Source organism: Papio anubis, chromosome 6, assembly GCF_008728515.1.
Source record: "Papio anubis isolate 15944 chromosome 6, Panubis1.0, whole genome shotgun sequence".
Taxonomy (NCBI): Eukaryota; Metazoa; Chordata; class Mammalia; order Primates; family Cercopithecidae; genus Papio; species Papio anubis.
In genome coordinates, this window is record NC_044981.1 from 103340484 (window position 1) to 103364050 (window position 23567).

Below are 23567 nucleotides of genomic sequence, written 5' to 3' on the forward strand. Positions count from 1 at the left end.
AAAAAAAATACAAAAAACTAGCCGGGCGAGGTGGCGGGCGCCTGTAGTCCCAGCTATTCGGGAGGCTGAGGCAGGAGAATGGCGTAAACCCGGGAGACGGAGCTTTTAGTGAGCTGAGATCCGGCCACTGCACTCCAGCCCGGGCGACGAGACTCCGTCTCAAAAAAAAAAAAAAAAAAAAAATTTATCCTAGAACTTAAAATTCCTGAACATAGATAACCTCAGACCACCCAAATATTCTCCAAAGCAAATGTTAATCATATCTTTAAATAATTTCGTTGCAATTTGTGATTCACACTTTTTTTTTTTTTTTTTTTTTTTTTTTACAGGATCTCATTCTGTTGCCCAGGCTGCAGTGCAGTGGCCCATTCTTGACTCACTGCAGCCTCTTCCTCCAGGTTCAAGTGATTCTCGTGCCTCAGCCTCCCGAGTAGCTGGGACTGCAGGCGTGCACCACCACACCCGGCTGTTCTGCATTTTTAGTAGAGACAGGGTTTCACCAAGTTGACAGGGTTTCACCAGCCTCCCAAGTTACTTCTGATCTCATGTGATCCGCCCACCTCGGCCTGGCAAAGTGCTGGGATTACAGGTGTTAGCCACCATGCCCAGCAGATATTTTTAACCCAATAAAATTGTTTCAAGAAATTATTTTAGTGATATTTAATAAAAGTAAATTAATATGGCCGGGCGCCATGGATCACATTGAAGACCAATCTGGCCAACATGGTGAAACCCCATCTCTACTAAAAATACAAAAATTAGCTGGGCATGGTGGTGGGCCCCTGTAATCCCAGCTACTCGGAAGGCTGAGGCAGGAGAATCACTTGAACCTGAGAGGCAGAGGTTGCAATGAGCCAAGATCACGCCACTGCACTACCGCCTGGGTAACAGAGCAAGACTCCATCTCAAAAAAAAAAAAAAAAAGAATGTGGAAGAAGCAAAGCTACAGACATAACTTGTCTTTAGTCTAACAGCATATCTTAAAAGGCATTTAGGCCTGTAATCCCAGGACTTTGGGAAGCCAAGGCGGGTAGATCATTTCAGGCCAGGAGTTAAAGATCAGCCTGGCCAACGTGGTGAAACTCCGTCTCTACTAAAAATACAAAAATTAGCGTGGTGGCGGGCACCTGTAATCCCAGCTACTCCAGAGGCTGAGACAGGAGAATCACTTGAACCCAGGAGGCGAAGTTTGCAGTGAGCTAACATCGTGCCACTGTACTCCAGCCTGGGTGACACAGCGAGACCATGTCTCGGGAAAAAAAAAAAAAGGCATTGGTCATTTTAGCATTTATCTCTGTCTGTAATTGAATATTTTAATCAATTTTATTTTAATGGCTAGATAGACATTTTCCCTGTAGAAAGCCTGACTATTTCAGGGTTCCTTTTCATACTCTGCTTTTTCCTTAGAGTGACTCTTTCCTTCTTTGTAAGTCATCCTTTTTTTTTTTTTTTTTTTTTGAGACAGAGTATCCCTCTGTAGGCCAGGCTGGAGTGCAGTGGTGCAATCTTGGCTCACTGCAACCTCTGCCTCCCCGGTTCAAGCAATTCTCCCACCTCAACCTCCCAAGTAGCTGGGACTACAAGCATGCACCACCACACCCGGCTAATTTTGTTTTTTTTTTTTTTTTTTTTTTGAGACGGAGTTTTGCTCTTGTTGCCCAGGCTGGAGTGCCATGGCGTGATCTCAGCTCACTGCAACCTCTGCCTCCTGGGTTCAAGCAATTCTCCTGCCTCAGCCTCCCAAGTAGCTGGGATTACAGGTGCCCGCCACCATGCCCAGTTAATTTTTTGTATTTTTTAGTAGAAACAGGGTTTCACCATGCTGGCCAGGCTGTTGTCAAACTCCTGACCTCAAGTGATCCATCCGCCTCAGCCTCCCAAAGTGCTGGGATTACAGGCATGAGCCGTCGCTCCTGGCCAGTCATCCTTATACTACATTTTTGACTTAAATTTATACATACTAAAGTATATTTCTGTAGCCATAATCAGCATTATTTAATTATCTGCTGGTGGAGTTAGCTGCAAAGAAACTGGAAGGAACCAAATTATGATTAAATAAGGGCAGGCAGTTACTTTCAGTCTTTTTCCCTTTCCCCCATGCTGCAGTAGACCATAACTTTTACTGCCAAAGCCTAGAAAATTATCTTTAATGTTAAACGCGAGTTTTAATGTAATCTTTAATGTTATACCAGAGATTTTTTTCATTAAGAGGCTAAATCTCTTTTGATACAAAGTAACCAATCCTGCTTATGACATCAACAAAGTAATGTTTGTACAACACTTATGATTTACAAAAATCTTCCAAAACATTATTCCAATTGAAATTTCAAATCATGACCATATGTTGGAACTTTGACTAGGTAAAAGGTATTAAATCATTGTAATCCTTTCATTTCCTGACCCAGTAAGGCCCTTCAGACCCAACAAAACCACAATCTCCTATCTGGACAAAATGTAAAGAGAGGCATGAGTTGGAAAAACAGCAAAACTAGTTTAAGGTCAACCCTGAAACCATGAAAACAATTCTAAAAGAGGAATTGAGGGCTGTGGTTTTCCTTTGGTATTGGAAGCAGGTTTGTATTTTGACTTCTTTCTATGAGTATGTTGGACTTTTTAATGTTGTGTGATTTTTGTTTATTTTGGTTTTTGTTGTTTTGGGGTTTTTTGGTGGAGACAGTGCCTCGCTATGTTCCCCAGGCTGGTCTTGAATTACTATACTCAAGCCATCCTCCTGCCTTGGCCTCCCAAAGTGCTGGGATTGCAGGCTCAAGCACTGTACCCAACCTATTGTTCTTTTTCTATCCCTGCTTTTGTGATTATAAAGCTGAGAATTTTTTGCACTAAAGGCAGTTGTCAAAGATACATCAACAAACTCAGGTCATTCCTTTATGAATTAATTTTATACATTACCAGTTGCTATAGTTTGAATGTGTCCGCTCCAAAATTCAGATGCTGAAACTTAATTGCCAATGTCATAGTATTAAAAGGTGGGGCCTTTAAGAGGTGATTAGGCCATGAGGATCCTCCCTCATAAATGGGATTAAGGTCCTTATAAAAGAAACTTCATGAAGTGTTAGTGTTTGACTGTCTTGCCCTTCTCCTCATGCCATGAAGATACAGCAGTCCTCCCCTCTGGAAGATGCAGCAACAAGGCACATCTTGGAAGCAGAGACCATGCCCATCACTAGACACTGAACCTGCCGGTGCCTTGATCTTGGACTTCCCAGACTCCAGAACTGTGAGAAATAAATTTTGGTTCTTTGTAAATTATTCACTGTCCAGTATTTTGGTATAGCAGCACAAACAGACTAAAATGCCTACATATATAAAGGGCTTAATGAAAAAATAATGATTGACACTACATGTTATGCCATAAAATAGCACTTACTGAAATTTCCCACCCAGATCAAAATATAACTTGGGAGAGTGGTCATAAATAAAAGGAATAATTCACTCTAGGAATTTCAAAGGTATATATTTGAGTAAGAAGAAAGAAAACTCTCAAAAAGGATTAAAACAAGCTTCAGGGAAGATACCAATTATCTTGTGTCAATCATTTTGTTGAAAAATACTGTGGGTCTTAAAGCTTATAAAATTAGAGGTCTCTTATCAAGGAAAAGAATATATCTGCGGGACCAGGTATGAAAGAAAAAAGGAATATAAATTATGATTTTAAAATTAGATACAAAAGTTAATATTTGTGGGAGAAAAAAGTTAATATGTATTTCTAATATATTCTAACTGCTATCAAAGCTCATCTACAAACAGAAGAATTCTTATAAATTATATTTTGCATGATTTCTATTTTTTAAAATATGAGACACTTGTTATTGTATACACTGCATATTTGTTATCTAAAAGGGGTCCCATTCCAGACCCTGAGACAGGGTTCTTGGACTTCTTCCAAGAAAGAATTCAAGGCAATTCCACAGCGTGAAATGAAAGCAAGTTTATTAAAGATATAAAGAAACAAAAGAATGGCCACTCCATAGTCAGAGCAGTGGCATGGACTGCTTGACTGAGTATACTTACAGTTATTTCTTGATTATATGCTAAACAAAGGGTGGCTTATTCATGAGTTTTTCGGGATTAGGGTGGGGAGTTCCTAGAACTGAAGAGTCCTCCCCTTTTTAGACCATATAGGGTAACTTCCTGACATTGCCATTTCATTTGTAAATGGTCATGGCACAGGTGGGAGTGTCTTTTAGCATGCTAATGTATTATAATTAGCATGTAATGAGTAATGAGGACAACCATAAATCACTTTCATTGCCATCTTGGTTTTGTTGGGTTTGGCAGGCTTCTTTACCGCTCCCGTTTTATTATCGGGGTCTTTGTCACCTGTATCTTGTCGACCTATCTCATCCCCTGACTAAGAATGCCTAATCTCCTGGGAATGCAACCCAGCAGGTCTCAGCCTCATTTTACTCACCCCCTGTTCAAGATGGAGTCGCTTTGGTTTGAATGCCTCTGACATATTGAGTACGTTTCTATTTGACTAAACCTCGATCAAGAGAACCAAATCCTTAGCTTATAATTTTAGTATGTGATAAGTGGAAGAATTTTCAGAGTAGTTTTTGACTCAGTACATTTCAAACAACCTTTCTCCTCCACAGCCTACATACTTCAGGTGCCAGGCCCCATGGGATATATTCATATTGTGAATCAAGGTGTATCATACTTTCATGTTGAGACAGCCAGGTGGGAGGGGGTCCCTGGCAAAACTCCAACCAGCCTGCACTGGGAATGTGCACTGGGGTGGAGCTGCAGAAGCCTGGCCCCTCCTCTTCCTGTGTGGAATCTGGGATTCAAACGGGAGGCGGGAAACACACCAGCAGGGACTCTGGCTTTGTGGAGGATCCCTGTTCCCCCTTTTTGTTCCTTTTCAACCAATAAAATCCTGCCTTACTCACCCTTCAAACCGCGGGCAAGCCTAAATATGTGGCTGTGGGACAAGGACCCTGTCTTTAGCTTAACTAAGGAAAAGTCCTGCAACAATGTTACAAAGCTAGATGAGTTTGCCTCATGGGGGAAGAAGTATTGTTGGAAGTGGCAACAACTATACATGAAAGTAACTGTAAACAACTTAAAGATAGCCCCCTAACTCCACAGGACTGTGTAGCTGGAGTCAGGACAGCATTCTCAGCTCTGAAGGCTAACATAAGATTAGGACAGAATTGGCCGGGTGCGGTGGCTCATGTCTGTAATCCCAACACTTTGGGAGGCCAAAGTGGGTGGATCACAAGGTTAGGGGTTTGAGAACAGCCTGGCTAATATGGTGAAACCCTGTCTCTACTAAAAATACAAAAATTAGCCAGACGTGGTGGCGCACACCTGTAATCCCAGCTACTCGGGGGGGCAGAGGCAGGAGAACTGCTTGAACCCAGGAGGCAGAGGTTGCAGTGAGCCAAGATCACGCCACTGCACTCCAGCCTGGGTGACAGAGCAAGACTCCATCTCGAAAAAAAAGATTAGCACAGACTCATCAGAGTAACTGCCCTAAAGCTGTTTGATAACTAGCCAAGAAGTTTCAGCATCAACGGGCATTTCCGGTCCACCAAAAGCACACTGGTAACATTAATGTGGTGAGCACATCTCTGCCAACACTGACAAATCAGATAGGAGGAAGGAAACTTTGACCTACAGATTGACTAGTTTCAGCCCTCATTTTAATTTCTGATTCACTGGACAAGCTGGCAAAAGACCATAGTGTTAAATAAATGAATAAACTTGCCCTACAGGTTAAATTGTTGTCTTGCATTCATGGCTAGTGAGACAATGGATAGACCTATATGCCCACAACCCTTACAGCAACCAGTCCAGGGAGCCAACCCACAGCCTCTACAGCAGCTGGCCTAGAACATCAGGATGTGATCAATGACTACCAGCTTCCCAATTTTTTACCCCACTTCCAAATCAGGATCAACCAGCCAAACACACATAAACTAATCACATAGGATGCCTTGCTTCTAGTTAGCCTGCCTCCAATTTCCCCATGCCAACAACCTACAATCTAAGCATACCTGAAACCTTCCTTTTTTTTCACTCCAAAGCTTCCCCACTCCCCTGCCTGGTTCTGAGTCTCTGCCAAACACAAGGAACGGTGGCAGAATCCATTGCTATAGCAAGCACTGAATAAACAGCATCTGTTTGTTCTCATTGAGGTGGTCTTGCTTTATTTCTAGGTAGATAAATGCTAAATGAATTACTCTTAACAGTTGTTAAGTATAGTATTACACACATATTAGTAGTTTTGCATAGATGTCTTAATGTCCTGCCAAGTACCTGCATCTCCTGTCACTAAATCCCAGACACTCAGGGGAAAAAAGGAGACAACAACCAACCAACCAAAGATCACTGCTTGAATCTGAGTCAGGACCATAGCAGTAAAGAGCCTGATTGATTGATTGATTGATTGGGACAGAGTCTTGCTCTATTGTCCAGGCTGGAGTGCAGTGGCACAATCTTGGCTCACTGCAACCTCCACCTCCTGGGTTCAAGCGATTCTCCTGCCTCAGCCTCCTGAGTAGCTAGGACTACAGGTGCCCACCACCACACCCAGCTAATTTATGTTTTGTTTGTTTGTTTTCTGAGATGGAGTCTTGCTCTGTTGCCCAGGCGGGAGTGCAGTGGTGCAATTTCGGCTCACTGCAACCTCCGCCTCCCGGTTCAAGCAATTATCCTGCCTCAACCTCCCAGGTAGCTGGGATTACAGGTGTGCACCATCATGCCTGGCTAATTTTTGTATTTTTAGTAGAGACAGGGTTGACCAAGCTGATCTCGAACATCTGACCTCAAGTGATCCGCCTTCCTTGGTCTCCTAAAGTGCTGGGATTACAGGCATAAGCCATTGTCCCCAGTCTCAAACTTGTTTTTGACCATTATTCATAATAAATATATTTTACATTATGACTCAGTGTATTACTGAAAAAAAAGTGCAAACTACTGTGATTTTTTTCTTATTCTATATATTTATTTATATAAAATATAAATAAATTATACATATTACTATATAAAATGCTTTTTTAAATAAATAAGCAACTACAGTCCAGAACTTTTCTGCAGGTGCGTTGGGGAACTTGGTCATAAAATGTAGCTAAGATCACCTTAGTGTGTTCTTGAACGTTCTTTGTATTATCAGGTGGAAAGCTTTTCATTTAAGAAATTCCTCTGGTGCCGTAGTTCTCCGATTTAGCAGCCTGACAATCACCTGAAAGGCTTGTTAAAACACAGATTGTTAGGCCCCAAGCCAGAGTTTCTGATTCAGGCCTTCAGGGTCAAGTTTTGTAGTTCTACCAAGTTCCCAGGTGATACTGATGCTCCTGGTCTGGAAACCACACTGCTCTAGGGAATCATTTCTGTGAATCAAATAATCCTTTGCACAGTGAATAATCACTTCCTAACTTATTTGTTGGTCATATGTCAAGTTCACTGAAGCAAAGTATATTGTACTGGCTGGATATGTGTGAATGTAATTTTTTGAATGTACAGGAGGTCAAAAGTGAGGACTTCAAGGAGGCAGCCTGCTTCCTGGTTCCTTCCTCCAAGCTATTCTGGTGCTCCTTTTCAGAACTATTTAATCATTCATTCATTCATTTATTTAAATATTAAGACTATGTGCCAAGAGCCATGCTAGGTTCTAGAATACAGTCAGCCTGAGCGTTTGAAAAGAAAACATTGCCCTTAAGAAAGCTGTAGAATGATGCTGAGACCATTTTTTGTCCTTTTAAAACCATTTAGTTCTTGATGGTGAGGATCAGGTGCTCTTCCAGAGACAGGAAGATGACAAAAGCAGGCAACTGCTGGCAAGTTTTCAGGCTACTAACCCACTGGTCTTTGAAAACGGTATTTCCCAAGCCTCCCTTTGAGAAGGAGCAGAGCACCTGGGTGCTTGATAAATGACAGCTGTCAGGCCATTGGTAATCCTGAGACAGTGAGCTGGGGATGAGGCCTGGTAGTTACGGTTTTAGCAAGTACTTCAGATACTTATCAAAGGAGTATGGGAAACACTGTTTTAAACTATCTTTGGCCAGGCGCAGTGGCTCATGCCTGTAATCCCAGCGCTTTGGGAGGCCAAGGCGGGTGGATCACCTGAGGTCAGGAGTTTGAGACCAGCCTGGCCAACATGATGAATCCCTGTCTCTACTAAAAATATGAAAAATTAGCCAGGCGTGGTGGTGGATGCCTGTAATCCCAGCTACTCAGGAGGCTGAGGCAGGAGAATCACTTGAACCTGGAAGGTGGAGGTTGCAGTGAGCCGAGATCGCACTACTGCACTCCAGCCTAGGCAACAAGAGTGAAACTCCATCTCAAAATAAATACATAAATAAATACATAAATACATAAATAAAATAATCTTCAAATACAACATAGCCCCCAGAATTGTATTAACCAAAATGAGAAAGTATTCACAATAGTTCAGTGCTCCTCAAACTTTGCTTCATGTAAGAATTATTTAGGGAACTTAAAAACATTTCCAATGCCTAGCCCTATTCCCTATAGCAATTAAATCAAAATCTCCCCCAGGTGATTCCAATTGGCAGCCAAATTTTAGAACCAGCCCATAAAAGTTAAGCCTCTCTTCATATTGAAGCACCTTTCACAGTCTCTTCCCATTGAAATGGCCTCCTGTTACCATGACAACCTACATCCTGCTTAAGTGCTGGGGGCTTGTGTTGGGGAGGTGGGGATCTTGAGGGCTCTTGATTTATTGAGGCCAGCAGCCTGTCCTCTTTTGAAAGTTCTGTAAGGGATCAGGAATTGCCCCAAAGTTTGATGGCTTCTGGGACTCTGCTCAAAGCTGTAGACCAGTGCCTCTCAAACTTTCATGTGTATATGAATCCCCTGGGGATCTTACTAGAATGAAGATTCTGATTCAGGACTGGTGTAGATTTTTTGCATTTCCAAGAAGCTGCAAGTGATGCTTATGCTGCTGGACCATAAAGTACATTTTAAGTAGCAAAGTTATGCATCCTTCCTGAAAGCCAGTGTCAACAGATAAAAGCAGCAAGAGCATGTAGCAGTGACAAATATGCTAAGATAAAAGGGAATGGTGACTGTTATGTAGGCAGGATACTGTAAAGCCAATTGGGCCGGGCATGGTGGCTCACACCTGTAATCCCAGCACTTTGGGAGGCCGAGGCAGGTGGGTCACCTAAGGTCAGGAGTTCGTAGACCAGCCCGGCCAACATGGCAAAACCCTGTCTCTACTAAAAATACAAAAATTAGCAGGGCGTGGTGGGACACCTGTAATCCCAGCTACTCAGGAGGCTGAGACAGGAGAATCACTTGAACCGGGAAACAGAGGTTGCAGGGAGTCAAGATGGCACCATTGCACTCCAGCCCGGGCGACAAGAGTGAAACTGTCTCAAAAGAAAAGAGCATAAAAGACAATATTTGAGGAAACTAAAGTGGAAAGAACGGTAAACCAAACTGATGAGATAAATTTGAGATAGTCATAGTTACACTAAAGAGCGGGTAAAACAATACTGAAAGATATGGTAGAAGGGTAGATAAAGGAAAACAGAGTAGTAGAGAAGAGCCTGGGCTTCCAAATCAGTTTAAATTCAAAACCTGGCTCTGCCGCTTACTGCCTATGTGACTTCAGCAGATGACTTAATGTTCTGTAAAACGGGAATAGCTTTCCTACTAGTTTTGTACCTTTGGAAATGGGTTAACATGAAAGATGCCCAGCCCGGGCTTCTAACAGTATGTCCTCAATAAATGATTGCTACCATGATATAAATATATAAATGAAACCCAGGTGTCTAGGACTTCACCAGTTGTATGTTCATTCATTCAATCTTGATGGCTTGCTTTCCTTCTTTCCTTCTTTCCTTCCTTCCTTCCTTCTTTCCTTCCTTCCTTCCTTCCAGACAGGGTCTCACTCTGTGGCCAGGCTAGAGTGCAGTAGCACGATCATGGCTCACTGCAGCCTTGACCTGCTGGCCTCAGGCGATCTTCCTGTTTCAGCCTCCCAGGGAGCTGGGACCATAGCCACATGCCACCACGCCTGGCTAATTTTTTGTATTTTTTTGTGGAGTTGGAGTTTCACCATGTTGTCCAGGCTCATCTCAAACTCTTGGGCTTGAGCAACCCGCCCACCTCGGTCTCCCAGAGTGCTGGGATTACAGGAGTGGGTCACTGTGCCTGACCCTAGGTGGCTTTCTAACCCTGTTTGACAGGTTGCAGGAAATCCAACTTTATGCAGAAGTTGTGCAAATAACCTGGGTAGCTCTCTTGCCTGCCTGTATTGGACTTTCTCATTGCTCTCTGCAGGCTCAGACCACAATAGAACCCAGAGAGGCATTACCCTTGCCATCACCACCAAGGTTGCCAGTGACTGAATATTGGAGCATTTGCATCTTGATAGTTGAAATCCATGTCATTGCTCTTGCAAAATGAACGTACCTGATTATTACCTACGTTGTTTGTCTAGAATTTGGTGATGGCAGTAGCGTATATTCTCTGAAATTGGGGTGGAAGTAGAGGTGTCAGGAGAGACATCCACAGAAAGGAATCTTGAGCATCAACAGGTCTCAGAACCTTCACTTCACACACACAGGCATTTTCTCCCCAGAGTACACAAATGAAGTGGAAGTTCCAGTGTAGACATCCACTCTATCCAGAGCTGCTCACTAACCACTCTCTGATAGTAAAGTCTTGTTGCTGATAACATGAACATTTGCTGAGGACTTATATCAGCTATCCTCAACTATCCCTATGAAGTAGGAACTATAACTGCATCGATTTTCCACATGAGAGAAAGAAGGTTTAGGAAGACTAAGAAATAGGCCCAGGGTCACACATATAGTAAGCAGTAGAGGTGAGTTTTGAATAAAGTCATTCTGACTCCAAGACAAACATGTTCATCTTTGTTTGTTTTTTTTTTTAATTTTATTTATTTATTTATTTTTGAGATGGAGTCTCACTCTACTGCCCAGGCTGGAGTGCAGTGGCGCCATCTCGGCTCACTGCAAGCTCTGCCTCCTGGGTTCACACCATTCTCCTGCCTCAGCCTCCCCAGCAGCTGGAACTACAGGTGCCCACCACCATGCCTGGCTAATTTTTTGTATTTTTAGTAGAGACAAGGTTTCACTGTGTTAGCCAGGATGGTCTCGATCTCCTGACCTCATGATCCGCCCACCTCGGCCTCCCAAAGTGCTGGGATTACAGGTGTGAGCCACCACGCCTGGCCTAATTTTTGTATTTTTAGTAGAGATGGGGTTTCACCATGTTAGCTAGGCTACTCTCGAACTGCTGACCTCAAGTGATCCTCCCACCTCGGCCTCCCAAAGTGTTGGGATTACAAGGGTGAGCCGCCTCTCCCAGCTGCATGTTCAGCTTTATGTCCACTCACTATTCTATTCCCTGCACCAGATTCCTCATACTGACCATTTCATTCTCCAAACATCTAGCTTCCACTTGGGGCCCCTAGTCAATCAGATATGTCTGTATATGTCTTAATCCTAATCTTGGACAGTGTTCAAGTGTTTTATTCAGAGGGCTTCTTAATTCTGTTGCAAATAGCTACAAGGTAAAGGGAGTTACCAGCCTCCACTCTCCAGGAATATCTGAGTCTCAGTCTGATCTTGAAAGCCCTGTACAAAGTTGCTCCATCATTATCATCTTAATCCCATAACTGGGTGACTTTGATAGGCTGGAACTAAGTTTTCTGGATTTTATAGGCAAATTCTATGACTATATCATTCATGTAATGGAAGGGGGTAAGGAGGACAAAAAAGGAAGAAAAAACGGAATTTCAGGTTCATTTGCTCAGGCTCTCAGTTCCTGCACAACATGAGTTGCAACAGTAGTGATGAGGGCAGCCCAGAGTGCTTCAGACGTAGTATCAGCAGCTCAAGTCCTGCTGCTTGCCGCTCAGAGGTCAAAAGCACGAGAAGTGAGGTGTGGTGAAAGGAAAGCAACTTTATTCAAATGCTAGCAGTTGGGGAATAGCCAGGCTCATGACTTTAAAAGACCATTCCCAACTCTAGGCTGGGGAGAGGGGCTTAAAAAGGGGACTTGGAATGGGAAGTATGCAGGAGTGGTGCTGAGTTCAAGATCTCTGTCTCTTGTTTCCTTGGTGACTGTCAGGGTGATCTGATGTCATCTGAACAATGGCCGGGTTACAGACTAACAGCCTTAAAGTAATCTCTGGTATTTTGCAGCTGGGCCTCCGTGTCTGGTTTATCTCAAGATCAGACCCTGGAACTTCTAAGTAAGCACATAATTAGATCCAAGGACAGTTAGATGAATGTACATGGTGTAAGGGAGTGTATGGTAAGAAAGGGAGGGATGTGGTCTTTCAAATCAAGTACATTTCAAGGCTACATCCTAATACTGAGAAGGAAAAAAAGGGTTCTGCAGTAAACTTCAAGGTTACATCTTGAGACTGGAGAGAAAAGAGAAAGAGGGGGAAGAAAAGTTTTGAAATGCATTTTGAAACTGAGCTATTCAGTTACCATAGGGTCCCATCTCCAATAGATGAACCTAAGAAATAAGCCAGCAAGAGAACTGTGGGGCTGCCTTTTATACGGTGTTACAGCTGCTGTGACCCATCCCTCACCTGCGGGCATCAGAGGAAGGGTCCTAAACTGGAATCAGGCAGAGAGAGAATAAGAGAAAGAGAAGGGATTGAAGTACACCCCAAAATCCTTTATATATTAACAGGCATGTGAATCTTTAAGATGCAGTACAGGATGTGAGGTTTACCAAATTATTTGACCACTGCCTCCCTTTTTTAACAAAATAGGCATAACAAGGGTTTTTTTAAAATTATTATTATTTTTCTTTTTCTTCCTCCCCCTTTGGTAGAGTCAGGGTCTCACTATGTTGCCCAGGTTGGTCTTGAACTCCTGGGCTCAAGGGCTCCTCCCACCTTGACCTCACAAAGTGCTGGGATTACAGGGGTGAGCCACCATGCCTAGTCAACAAGGATTTAGTATTTCGCAAAAGCACACTTGGGAAATGCTTGTCTAGTAGATTTTTGGAACACATATGCCAGCAATGGATGACTTTATCAAGTGTAGAGAAACCAGTTTGTCAGGTAAGAAGGGAAAGGAAAGACAGGGAGGAACGAAGGTGCTCAGCGGAAGGGAAGGAACAGGAATGACAGCTGGAGAAAGCGGCATGGGAGGAGGATACTGAGGAAGAACTGATTGCTAGGGGTGTTTTGTTTTGTTTTGTTTTGTTTTGTTTTTGAGACAAGGTCTCATTCTGTGGTCCAGGCTGGAGTGCAGTGGTATGATCACAGCCCACTGAAGCCTCAACTTCCTGGGCTCAGGTGATTCTCCCTCCTCAGCCTCCAAAGTAACTGGGACCACAGGCCCACACCACCATGCACGACTAATTTTGTTGTTGTTGTTGTTATTTTCTGTAGTGATGGGGTTTCACCATGCTTCCCAGGCTTGTCTCGAACTCCTGGGCTCAAGCTATTTGCCCACCTCAGCCTCCTGAAGTGCTGGGATTATGGGCGTGAGGCACTGTGCCCAGCCTGGTTTATTTTCTTTTAAAATATGTATGTTTTTACGATGTTTCTAGAATATGCTCTCAGCCCTTCTGTTTTCCATCTCTTTTTTTTTTTTTTTTTTTTTTTTTTTTTTTGAGACGGAGTCTCACGCTGTCGCCCAGGCTGGAGTGCAGTGGCGCGATCTCGGCTCACTGCAAGCTCTGCCTCCTGGGTTCACGCCATTCTCCTGCCTCAGCCTCCTGAGTAGCTGGGACTACAGGCGCCCGCCACCGCGCCCGGCTAATTTTTTGTATTTTTAGTAGAGACAGGGTTTCACTGTGGTCTCGATCTCCTGACCTTGTGATCCGCCCGCCTCGGCCTCCCAAAGTGCTGGGATTACAGGCGTGAGCCACCGCGCCCGGCCCTGTTTTCCATCTCTTACAGGATGCTTCTACCTGCTGTCTTGGGTGGAACATTACAGAAATCATCCCCTTGCCCCACTCTGGGGCTAGGCCGCTCCTGGTCTGCCAAGAGGTTCCCATGCTGGTTGCCAAGGGGCCATCTTATTTTTAGATACAATCTTATCTCCAATCCCTACGGAAGGTTTAAGTAGTAATTTACTCAAAGATTTAGGAAAGAAGTCCAGAACCAAGCTTCACTGGGGATGGGAGTTGGGGTGGGTGCGGTTTAAGGTAAATGTCCTCAGACCCCTACCCAGCCACTTTGCTCTCAGTCACCAATCACAAACCAAATCCCCACCAAGGGGTTTTCTGAACTCTTACAGTCTCACAGCCTTTGATGTTGGCCCTCAATGGCCTGTGAGGGGCCAAACTCTGGTCACATGGATGAAGAGAAGAATAAATGATTCCATTTGTTATTGCTGTGTCTTACATTTGGGGATGTTGCTAGTTTCCTCTGACCTAGAGCGTCCAAAGCACATTTAATCACCTTAAGGAGTAATTTTCTTTTCTCCTTCTTTTTCTTTTCCTTTTTATCTCTTCGAGATAGGGTCTCACTCTATTGCCCAGGCTGGAGTGCAGTGGTGTGATCATGGCTCATTGTAGCCTCCACCTCCTGGGCTCAAGTGATCCTCCCACCTCAGCCTCCCAAGTAGTTGGAACCATAGGCAGGTGCCACCACATCTGGGCAATTTTTTTCTTTTTTGTAGACATGGGGTCTCACTATGTTGCCCAGGCTGGTTTCAAACTCCTGGGCACAAGCAATCCTTCTGTCTCAGCCTCCCAAAATGCTGGGATTACAAGCGTGACCCACAACGCCTGGCCAAGAGTGATTTTCACACCCTGTCTGGTCACCTTAGGAAATCTGTATTTCTCCTAGTAACTGAACCGTGACTATCTTGACAGCTAATGATCCAGTCTCATTCTGTCAGAAAAAGAAATGCCTCTTCCTTACATTAAGAGGTATGGGAAACCTGGGCAGCACCTCCCTAATTCCTGGAGTGTGTTTGTGAGGGGGCATCAGTCTCTGTGAGAGTTGGGGAATGGGGAGAAGATGGGAAGAAGGAAGCCTGTGGAGTACGTGGAATTGAAGATACAGAAAGAGGAATATTTTGAAGATTTATTTATGAACCCTAAACTGTTTTTGTTTTGTTTTGTGTGTGTGTGTGTGTGTGTGTGTGTGTGTGTGTGTGTGTGTGTGTGTTTTAAGACAGAGACTTGCTCTGTCGTCCAGGCTGGAGTGCAGTGGGGAGGTCTCAGCTCATGGCAACCTCCGTCTCCCAGGTTCAAGCGATTCTTCTGCCTCAGCCTCCTGAGTAGCTGGGACTACAGGTATGTGCCACCGCGCCTGGCTAATTTTCTTTTTTATTTTTAGTAGAGACAGAGTTTCGCCATATTGGCCAGGCTGATCTCAAACTCCTGACCTCAGACGATCCTCCCGCCTTGGCCTCCCAAAGTGCTGGGATTACAGGCATGAGCCACCATGCCTGGCCCCTAAACTGTTTTTAATTCCAATCATTAATGTAGTTATAAACAAGCTTGGCAAGAAAAATACTTAGTATAATTTATCATCTCAAGAGATAAAAGTACAAAACTTTAATGCTCCTTAAAAAGATAAGCTCTAATTCTGAATATGCCATTAACTAACTTTATGACCTTGGACAAGTCACATCACTTTGCACTTTACAATTGTGTGTGTTTGTTTTATCATCTACAAAATGATATAATATTTATATTTTGTTTATCACTTTATCCCCTTTGCAGGGATACTATGAAGGTCAAATCAGATTACATTAAAATAGTGATAATTACTTACATTTGCATAGTACTTTATCACCCACAAAACATTTCTGCATATATTATTTCATTTGCATGAAAGAGCTTTGAAAAGTTATACTGTTATAAAAGGATAATGCCTCTGTTTGAATACCAGCTTCATCTTTCTCTTCAAATTGCTAACCAGTAAAATGAGGCTAGTAGTAGTATCTGCCTCATAGGTTGTTGAGAGGATTACATAATATGCTGCATAGGAGGCTGTGGACTCAGTGCCTGCATAAATAAATATTCAGACTGGGCACAGTGACTCACACCTGCAATCCCAGCACTTGCGGAGGCCGAAGTGGGAGGATTGCTTGAGACCAGCCTGGGCAATAGAATGAGACCTTGTTTCTACAAAAATATTTTAAAAATTAGCCAAGCATGGTGACACATGCCTGTAGTCCCAGCTACTCAGGAGGCTGAGATGGGAAGGATCGCTCAAGCCCAAGAGGTCAAAGACTGCAGTGAGCAGTGACTGCACTACTACACTCCAGCATGAATGAGAGAGTGAGACGCTGTCTCAAAAAAAAAAGGAAGAAAGAAATATTCAACAGAATCCACTTTCCACTTTGTTCAGGTTTACCTGCAAATGTCACCTCCTAAAGGCCTTTCGGGCCTCTCTATCTAAAACAGTGCCCTCCTTCTGCCATCACTTTCCAGTTCCTTGCCCTGGTTTATTTTTCTGAGTAACACTTAGCACTACTTTATATCATATTGATTTATTTTCTTAAAATCTCTATGAAGACAGAGATTTTGTCTGTCCTGTTTACCTCTCTATTCAGGATAGTAGATAATAAATATTTATTGATTGAATAAGTTAGCTGTCATAATTGCTATTGTTATTATTACCTGATGTCCCTTCCTCACTTTGCCATCAACTGTCTTATATCATCGAGGGCACTAGAAATATTCTCTCTGGCCGGTGCAGTGGCTCACGCCTGTAATCCCAGCGCTTCGGGAGGCTGAGGCGGGTGGATCGCTTGAGCCCAGGAGTTTGAGATCAGCCTGGGCAACATGGCAAAACCCCATCTGTACCAAAAATATAAAAATTAGCTAGGCTCATAACCTGGTCTCAAAATAAACAGAAAAAATAAAGTGTTTAAAGAAATATTCCATCTGAGTTTTCAAGAACTACTTAAATCAAGCAATAACCAGGGTGTTGCAGTCTTCCTGGGAATTTTTATTTTCTAGTATGGAGGACCACCAGCAGATGGCAATCAAGGAATACAAAATCTGAATTTATCCTATTCAGGAAGATTTTGGTAAACAGATTTAAGAATCATAAGATGAGCTTGGCACAGTGACTCACCCTAAAGTAATCCCAGCACTTTGGAGGGCTAACGCAGGAGGACTGCTTGAAGCCACGAGTTCAAGACCAGCCTGAGCAATATCGCAAGCCCTCATCTCTAGAACAACAGTAATTTTTTTTTTTTTTTTTGAGACGGAGTCTCGCTCTGTAGCCCAGGCTGGAGTGCACTGGCGCGACCTCGGCTCACTGCAACCTCTGCCTCCCGGGTTCACGCCATTCTCCTGCCTCAGCCTCCAGAGTAGCTGGGACTGCAGGCGCCCGCCACCATGCCGGCTTTTTGTATATTTAGTAGAGACGGGGTTTCACCGTGTTAGCCAGGATGGTCACGATCTCCTGACCTAGTGATCCGCCCGCCTCGGCCTCCCAAAGTGCTGGGATTACAGGCGTGAGCCACTGCGCCTGGCCAATAAATTTTTTTTTTGCGGGGGTGCAGAATCTCACTCTGTGGCCCAGGCTGGAGTGCAGTGGCGCAATCTCAGCTCACTACAACCTCCACCTCCCAAGTAGCTGGGATTACAGACGCCACTGACCATCACACCCAGTTAGGCTTTTTGTTTTTTTTGTTTTTTGTATTTTTAGTAGAGACGGAGTTTCGCCATGTTTGCCAGGCTGGTCTTGACCTCCTGACCTCAGGTGATCTGACCGCCTCAGCCTCCCAAAGTGCTGGGATTACAGGCATGAGCCACCACACCCTGCCTCAATTTTTTTTTTTTTTTAAGAATCATAAGATGGGCTGGGCATGGTGGTTCATGCCAATAATCCCAGCACTTTGGGAGGCTGAGGCGGGCAGATCACGAGGTCAGGAGATCGAGACCATCCTGGCTAACACGGTGAAACCCCCTCTCTACTAAAAATACAAAAAAAATTGGCAGAGCGTTGTGGCAGGCGCCTGTAGTCCCAGCTACTCGGGAGGCTGAGGCAGGAGAGTGGCGTGAACCCGGGAGGCGGAGTTTGCAGTGAGCCGAGACAGAGCCACTACACTCTAGCCTGGGCGACAGAGCAAGACTCTGTTTCAAAAAAAAAAAAATCATAAGATGATAAATTTAAGATAAGCAGACCACTGTATTCTACTTCTTGAATATTGGTTCTTCTCAGAGCCACAATTTCTCATGCCCCAAACACATCTTCTACCAGTGACTGGAATTAATGTCTAACCTCAAAAAACTCACCAAGACAAAATATAAGATCCTTTAGGTAATCTAACGGAAACTTAGGCCTGGTGTAGTGGCTCACACCTGTAATTCCAGCACTTTGGGAAGTCAAGGTGGGAGGATTCCTTGAGCCCAGAAGTTCAAGAACAGCCTGGGCAATGAAGTGAGACCCCATCTGTAATTTTAAAAAATTAAAATAACAAAAACAAAGACAAATGGAAACTTTAGTTATTCTATGTAAAAATGAATTAGTAGAATTTGTTTTTATTTAGGCATTCTGTTTCCTGCTTACATCGTGAGCCAAGGTTTATTTTCTTTGGTATGTAAAAAAAATGAACATTTGTGTAAATGCTTTTCCAATGGTAGAAAACTTATAGTTCTGGCAGAATAGAGCTGCAAAATTATCAGAGGGAAGGGATTTACTCATAACATTCCAGTACATGTACATCAGGGTGAGGAAAGGGATTTCACACCAATTTTACAACTTTACGAAAAATGAATTTTACAACTGGTTTTACAAAAAAAGGAATTTCTTCTTTTCTTTTCTTTTCTTTTTTTTTTTTTTTTTTTTTGAGACGGAGTTTTGCTTTTGTTGCCCAGGCTGGAGTGCAATGGTGCGATATTGGCTCACCACAACCTCCGCCTCCTGGGTTCAAGCAATTCTCCTGCCTCAACTTCCCAAGTAGCTGGGATTGCAGGCATGTGCCACTACACCCGGCTAATTTTGTATTTTTAGTAGAGATGGGGTTTCTCCATGTTGGTCAGGCTGGTCTCGAACTCCTGACCTCAAGTGATCTGCCCTCCTCGGCTTCCCAAAGTGCTGGGATTACAGGCATGAGCCACTGTGCCTGGCCCTTTTCTCTTTTTTTGCACTTTGCTTCTGGAGACATGTTAGTGAGTAGGTGTTCAATTAAATCAAACACTCTCAATAGGGTAATGGAAGACTTTGTCCTTGTTGACGAATACTGGTATCTATGCTTTCCATTTGCTCAAATTGCTCTGAGTTTCCAGGGAGAGTTGCAGTGCGGTCAAGCCTACAGAATGCTAATACTGCAAATTTTTCTGTTAGGTTGAAACAAAGAGCATTTCAGTTTATAGTTTACAGCTCAAATATATTTGATGGCATAACAAAATCCCTTGAAATATGGCTGGTGGTTCATTGTAGAAGATGATTAACCTGTTTTGTTTCATTTTGTTTTGTTTGACAATACCTTTACCAGAAAAAAAGCCTCATAAAACACTTTAAAAAACAAACATTGTACCTGGAGAGCTTGGAGAATGTCCAGTATTTAAGAGAAGTTATAAACAACAAATAGTATTTTTGGACTTCTGCTATTTATTAGGCAATATTATCTTAAGACAGATAAATTAGCCCATTTTTATAGATTTTTTAGGCAATTAAGGATCAGTGAGATTCATAGTTTGCCAAGGTTACATGAGCTGAGATTGGAACCAGGCCTATTTGGGTAAAGGTAAGCACTTCCCTGCACTATAATTAATTGTTGATCTTATTCTAACAAATGATGTTAAATACCTGGAACCTCCTAGTTAATGCAGAAATTTAACCAAATCACCTGGGAAGCTGTTAAAAATTTAGAGTCCCAGACCATATCCCTAGAGATACTAATTCAGAAAATCTAGTGTGGGGCCCAGGAATCTGAGGTCTTTGTGTATTTGTTTCTTTTTATTTATTTATTTTTTTGAGACAAGAGTCTCACTTTGTTGCCCAGGCTGGAGTGCAGTGGGGCAATCTTGGCTCACCGCAACCTCCATCTTCCGGGTTTAAGCGATTCTCCTTCCTCAGCCTCCTGAGGAGCTGGGATTGTAGGCATGCACCACTACATCCAGCTAATTTTTATGTTTTTAGTAGAGACGGGGTTTCACTATATGTTGGTCGGGCTGGTCTCGAACTCCTGACCTCAAGCGATCTGCGCATGTCGGCCTCCCAAAGTGCTGAGATTACAGGCGTGAGCCACCGCGCCTGGCCAGGAATCTGAGTTTTTAACAAGCTCTCCAATGATTGTGCTGCTGCAGGCGCTCTTCTGACCTCAAGCACTTTGAGAAAGCACAGGCCCAAACCTGTGGACCTTAAAGAACAAAGAATTCTTTGAGAACCTGATGAAAGCTCTAGACCTTTTTCTAGATAAATGAACATTTTTTACATACAACTTAAGGGGGTTCACAGACACTCTGGACCTATGGATGCTTGGTCTCTTTCCTGTCCCAGTTAAAATTCTCCTGATAAGGAACCTCTTCCACCTCTCCACCGAGAGAGGTCACTCTTCAGCCTCAAACAGCCTCCCTGTTTTTTCTTTTTCTCTTCTTACTACAAAGGGAAGAGTTTTCCAGGAAAACGAAGTGACTGTTGTTTGAAAAGGAGCTTCATCTTGTAAATAGAGCAGCCTCTGCTGCTGTGCTTCCAAAAGTTAAGCTGAAACAGGATAATAGTGTTATGTGCAATCAGGATGAAGGCCGATCTGGATAAAGGTGTTGTGATTAAAACCAACAGCAGAGACCAAAGATTAATAAGGGCACAACCAGAAGAATCATTAAATTTATTTTCTCAAGAAGCCCTTTCTCTAATGTCTTTTCAGACTCTAGGTTTTCTCTTAGGTATTTTATTTTATTTTATTTATTTGAGACGGAGTCTCCTCTGTCGCCCAGGCTGGAGTGCAGTGGCACAATCTTGGCTCACTGCAACCTCTACCTCTCAGGTTCAAGTGATTCTCCTGCCTCAGCCTCCTGAGTAGCTGGTACTACAGGCTCATGCCACCACCCCCAGCTAATTTTTTTTATTTTTTATTTTTGCAGAGATGGGGTCTCACTATGTTGCCCAGGCTGGTTTTAAACTCCTGGGCTCAGGCTCTCCTCCCACTTTGGCCTCCCAAAGTGCTGGAATTACAGATGTGAGCCACTGCACCTGGCCAGGTTTCCATTTTTAAGCTACTCTTTGCATCTTTAAATAACTCAAGACTGATGCAGCCCATCTTTTGAAACATAACTAATATTGGTAGAGTCCTCAAAAGTTTACTTGTAATATGTTCTGGATTCTGTAACACTGGAAAGATGTAAGGAGAACAGATTGGTCTCTTTGTAAACCAGGGGCTCCAGACACAGGCCCAGAGAAGTTGATAGATAGAAGTTAAGGAAGGAATGTCATATCTGCAAGCACCCTGGTATTGTTCATAAGTTTCGTGTGTTTATGTACTTTTGGGGGGAGAGATTAAATGACTTTCATCAAATTCTTAAGGGAATCTTCAATTAAAAATTTTAAAAGTAATCACTTATAGAAGAGTCTTATCTCACAAGGGCTAGACAAGCAAACATGCAGCAAAGCCTGTGGCACAGCCACGGTGACCATTGACTTAAAGTGGCCTATGCACCATTGTCAAAACAACTGTCACAATTTTGATTTATATTTGGGACATTCTGCCAGAAGGACCACTTGTTCAGAAACATGTCCTCCCTGGCTGGGTGCAGTGGTTCACGACTATAATCCCAGCACTTTGGGAGGCAGAGGCAGGAGGATTGCTTGAGCTCAGGAATTGAGACCAGCCTGGACAACACAGTGAAACCTTGTCTCTAATAAAAAAAAAAAAAAGTCTTCCCTGATGTAAGAACAGAAGCATGTTTTTTAGAGCCAGAAAGACCTGTTGAGTGACAAGGACAGATGATACAAATTATCCTGGACTCCTAATGCGATTTTAAATCAGGAATGATAATTCCTAGTTCATCAGATTGCTGGGAGGCAGCAGTGAAATGCCACATGTAAAGCTCCTTGCACAGTGTCTGGCATAGGTGGGCACTCAGAAGTGTTATTGTCCCTCTTCCTCACCACCACACTAAGATTCCCCATGATGGGAATGCTGAGAACAAGTGATCCGCTGCAAGGATGGAGCTGCACCTGGTCAGACAGACCCGAAATCTGGTCTAGGAAACCTGAAGGAAAACAGAGTTGTTTGGAAATTCCTATTTTCAGGTCTCTCACAGGAAGTCACAAGTGATGAAAATACATCATTCTTGTCCTTGGAGTTTTGGACCCTAATAGGGCAGATGGTACAAACAGTAAGCTAGCAGGGGCACAGGGCACAGGACACTCACAGCACATTAATAAGCACAAATACTCTATGCGCTTGATTGATAACAGGTTGTGACAGACAGGACAAAACCACATGGAGTTGACTTAGGAAGTATTCATGAAGGAAATGATTATTGAACAATATTTTTAAGGTGGGGGAAGAGATATGATTTAGGAGAAAGAAAGGGAGGGGAGAAAGCTGAAAAGGTAGGAGAGATTGCCATAGGGGCAGGCTCAGGAGCAGATTTGCAGGGCAGCAGGGAAGCCATGCTTGAGGGCCTGTGAAAAGATGACAGCAGTTAGGTGCGGGGGAAGGGAGGCAGCTAATTGGTAGAGACCCTTGAAGCCCGTGATTAGGAGTTTTAATTTAATTCAAGAGGCAATTGGAGCTATTGTAGGCTGCTAAGAAGCGTAGTGATATGATCAAAATGATGCTTGAGGACAATGGTTCTTGCTGTTCTGGCTACTGTGAACAGGGTGGATTAGATGAAGGAGATCCTCAGGCTGGGGGGCTGATCTGAGGCTGTTTCACAAACCAGGTGTGAGGGACTTGGCCTAGAACAGGATTCTGGGGATGGGGTGGAAGGAGCAGAGCTCGAATATGTTATGTGGGATAAACATTCATTCATTCTTTTTTAGAACCGGGCACTGGGTTGGACACTGGATACCGTGGGGCACAGAGGCTAAGATCAGGGGAGACAATTAAGCTTTGTTAATAATGTAGGATTGAAGTTCTGTGACCATTAAATCAGAGAAATGTGGGAGCACATAGCAGGAGCAGCACCTCACTGAGTCATGGGGAGGGACACCGGGGTCAGGGAAGTCTTCCTTGAGAAAGTGGTGTTTAAACTGGGCACTTAAAAAAGAATCAGGGGCGAGGGTAGTAGCTCACTCCTGTAATCCCAGCGCTTGGGGAGGTCGAGGTGGGTAGATCATTTGAGGTCAGGAGTTTGAGACCAAACATAGTGAAACTCGCCTCTACTAAAAATACAAAATTAGCTGCGCATAGTGGCGGGCACCTGTAGTCCCAGCTACTTGGTAGGCCGAGGCAGGAGAATCACTTGAACCCGGGAGGTGGAAGTTGTAGTGAGCTGAGATTGCATCACTGCACTCTAGCCTGGGCAACAGAGCGAGACTCTGTCTCAAAAAAAAAAAAAATCAGAATCAGGCCGGGCTCGGTGGTTCATGCCTATAATTCCAGCATTTTGGGAGGCTGATGTGGGTGGATCATTTGAGATCAGGAGTTCAAGATCAGCTTGGCCAACATGGTGAAACCCCATCTCTACTAAAAATACAAAATTAG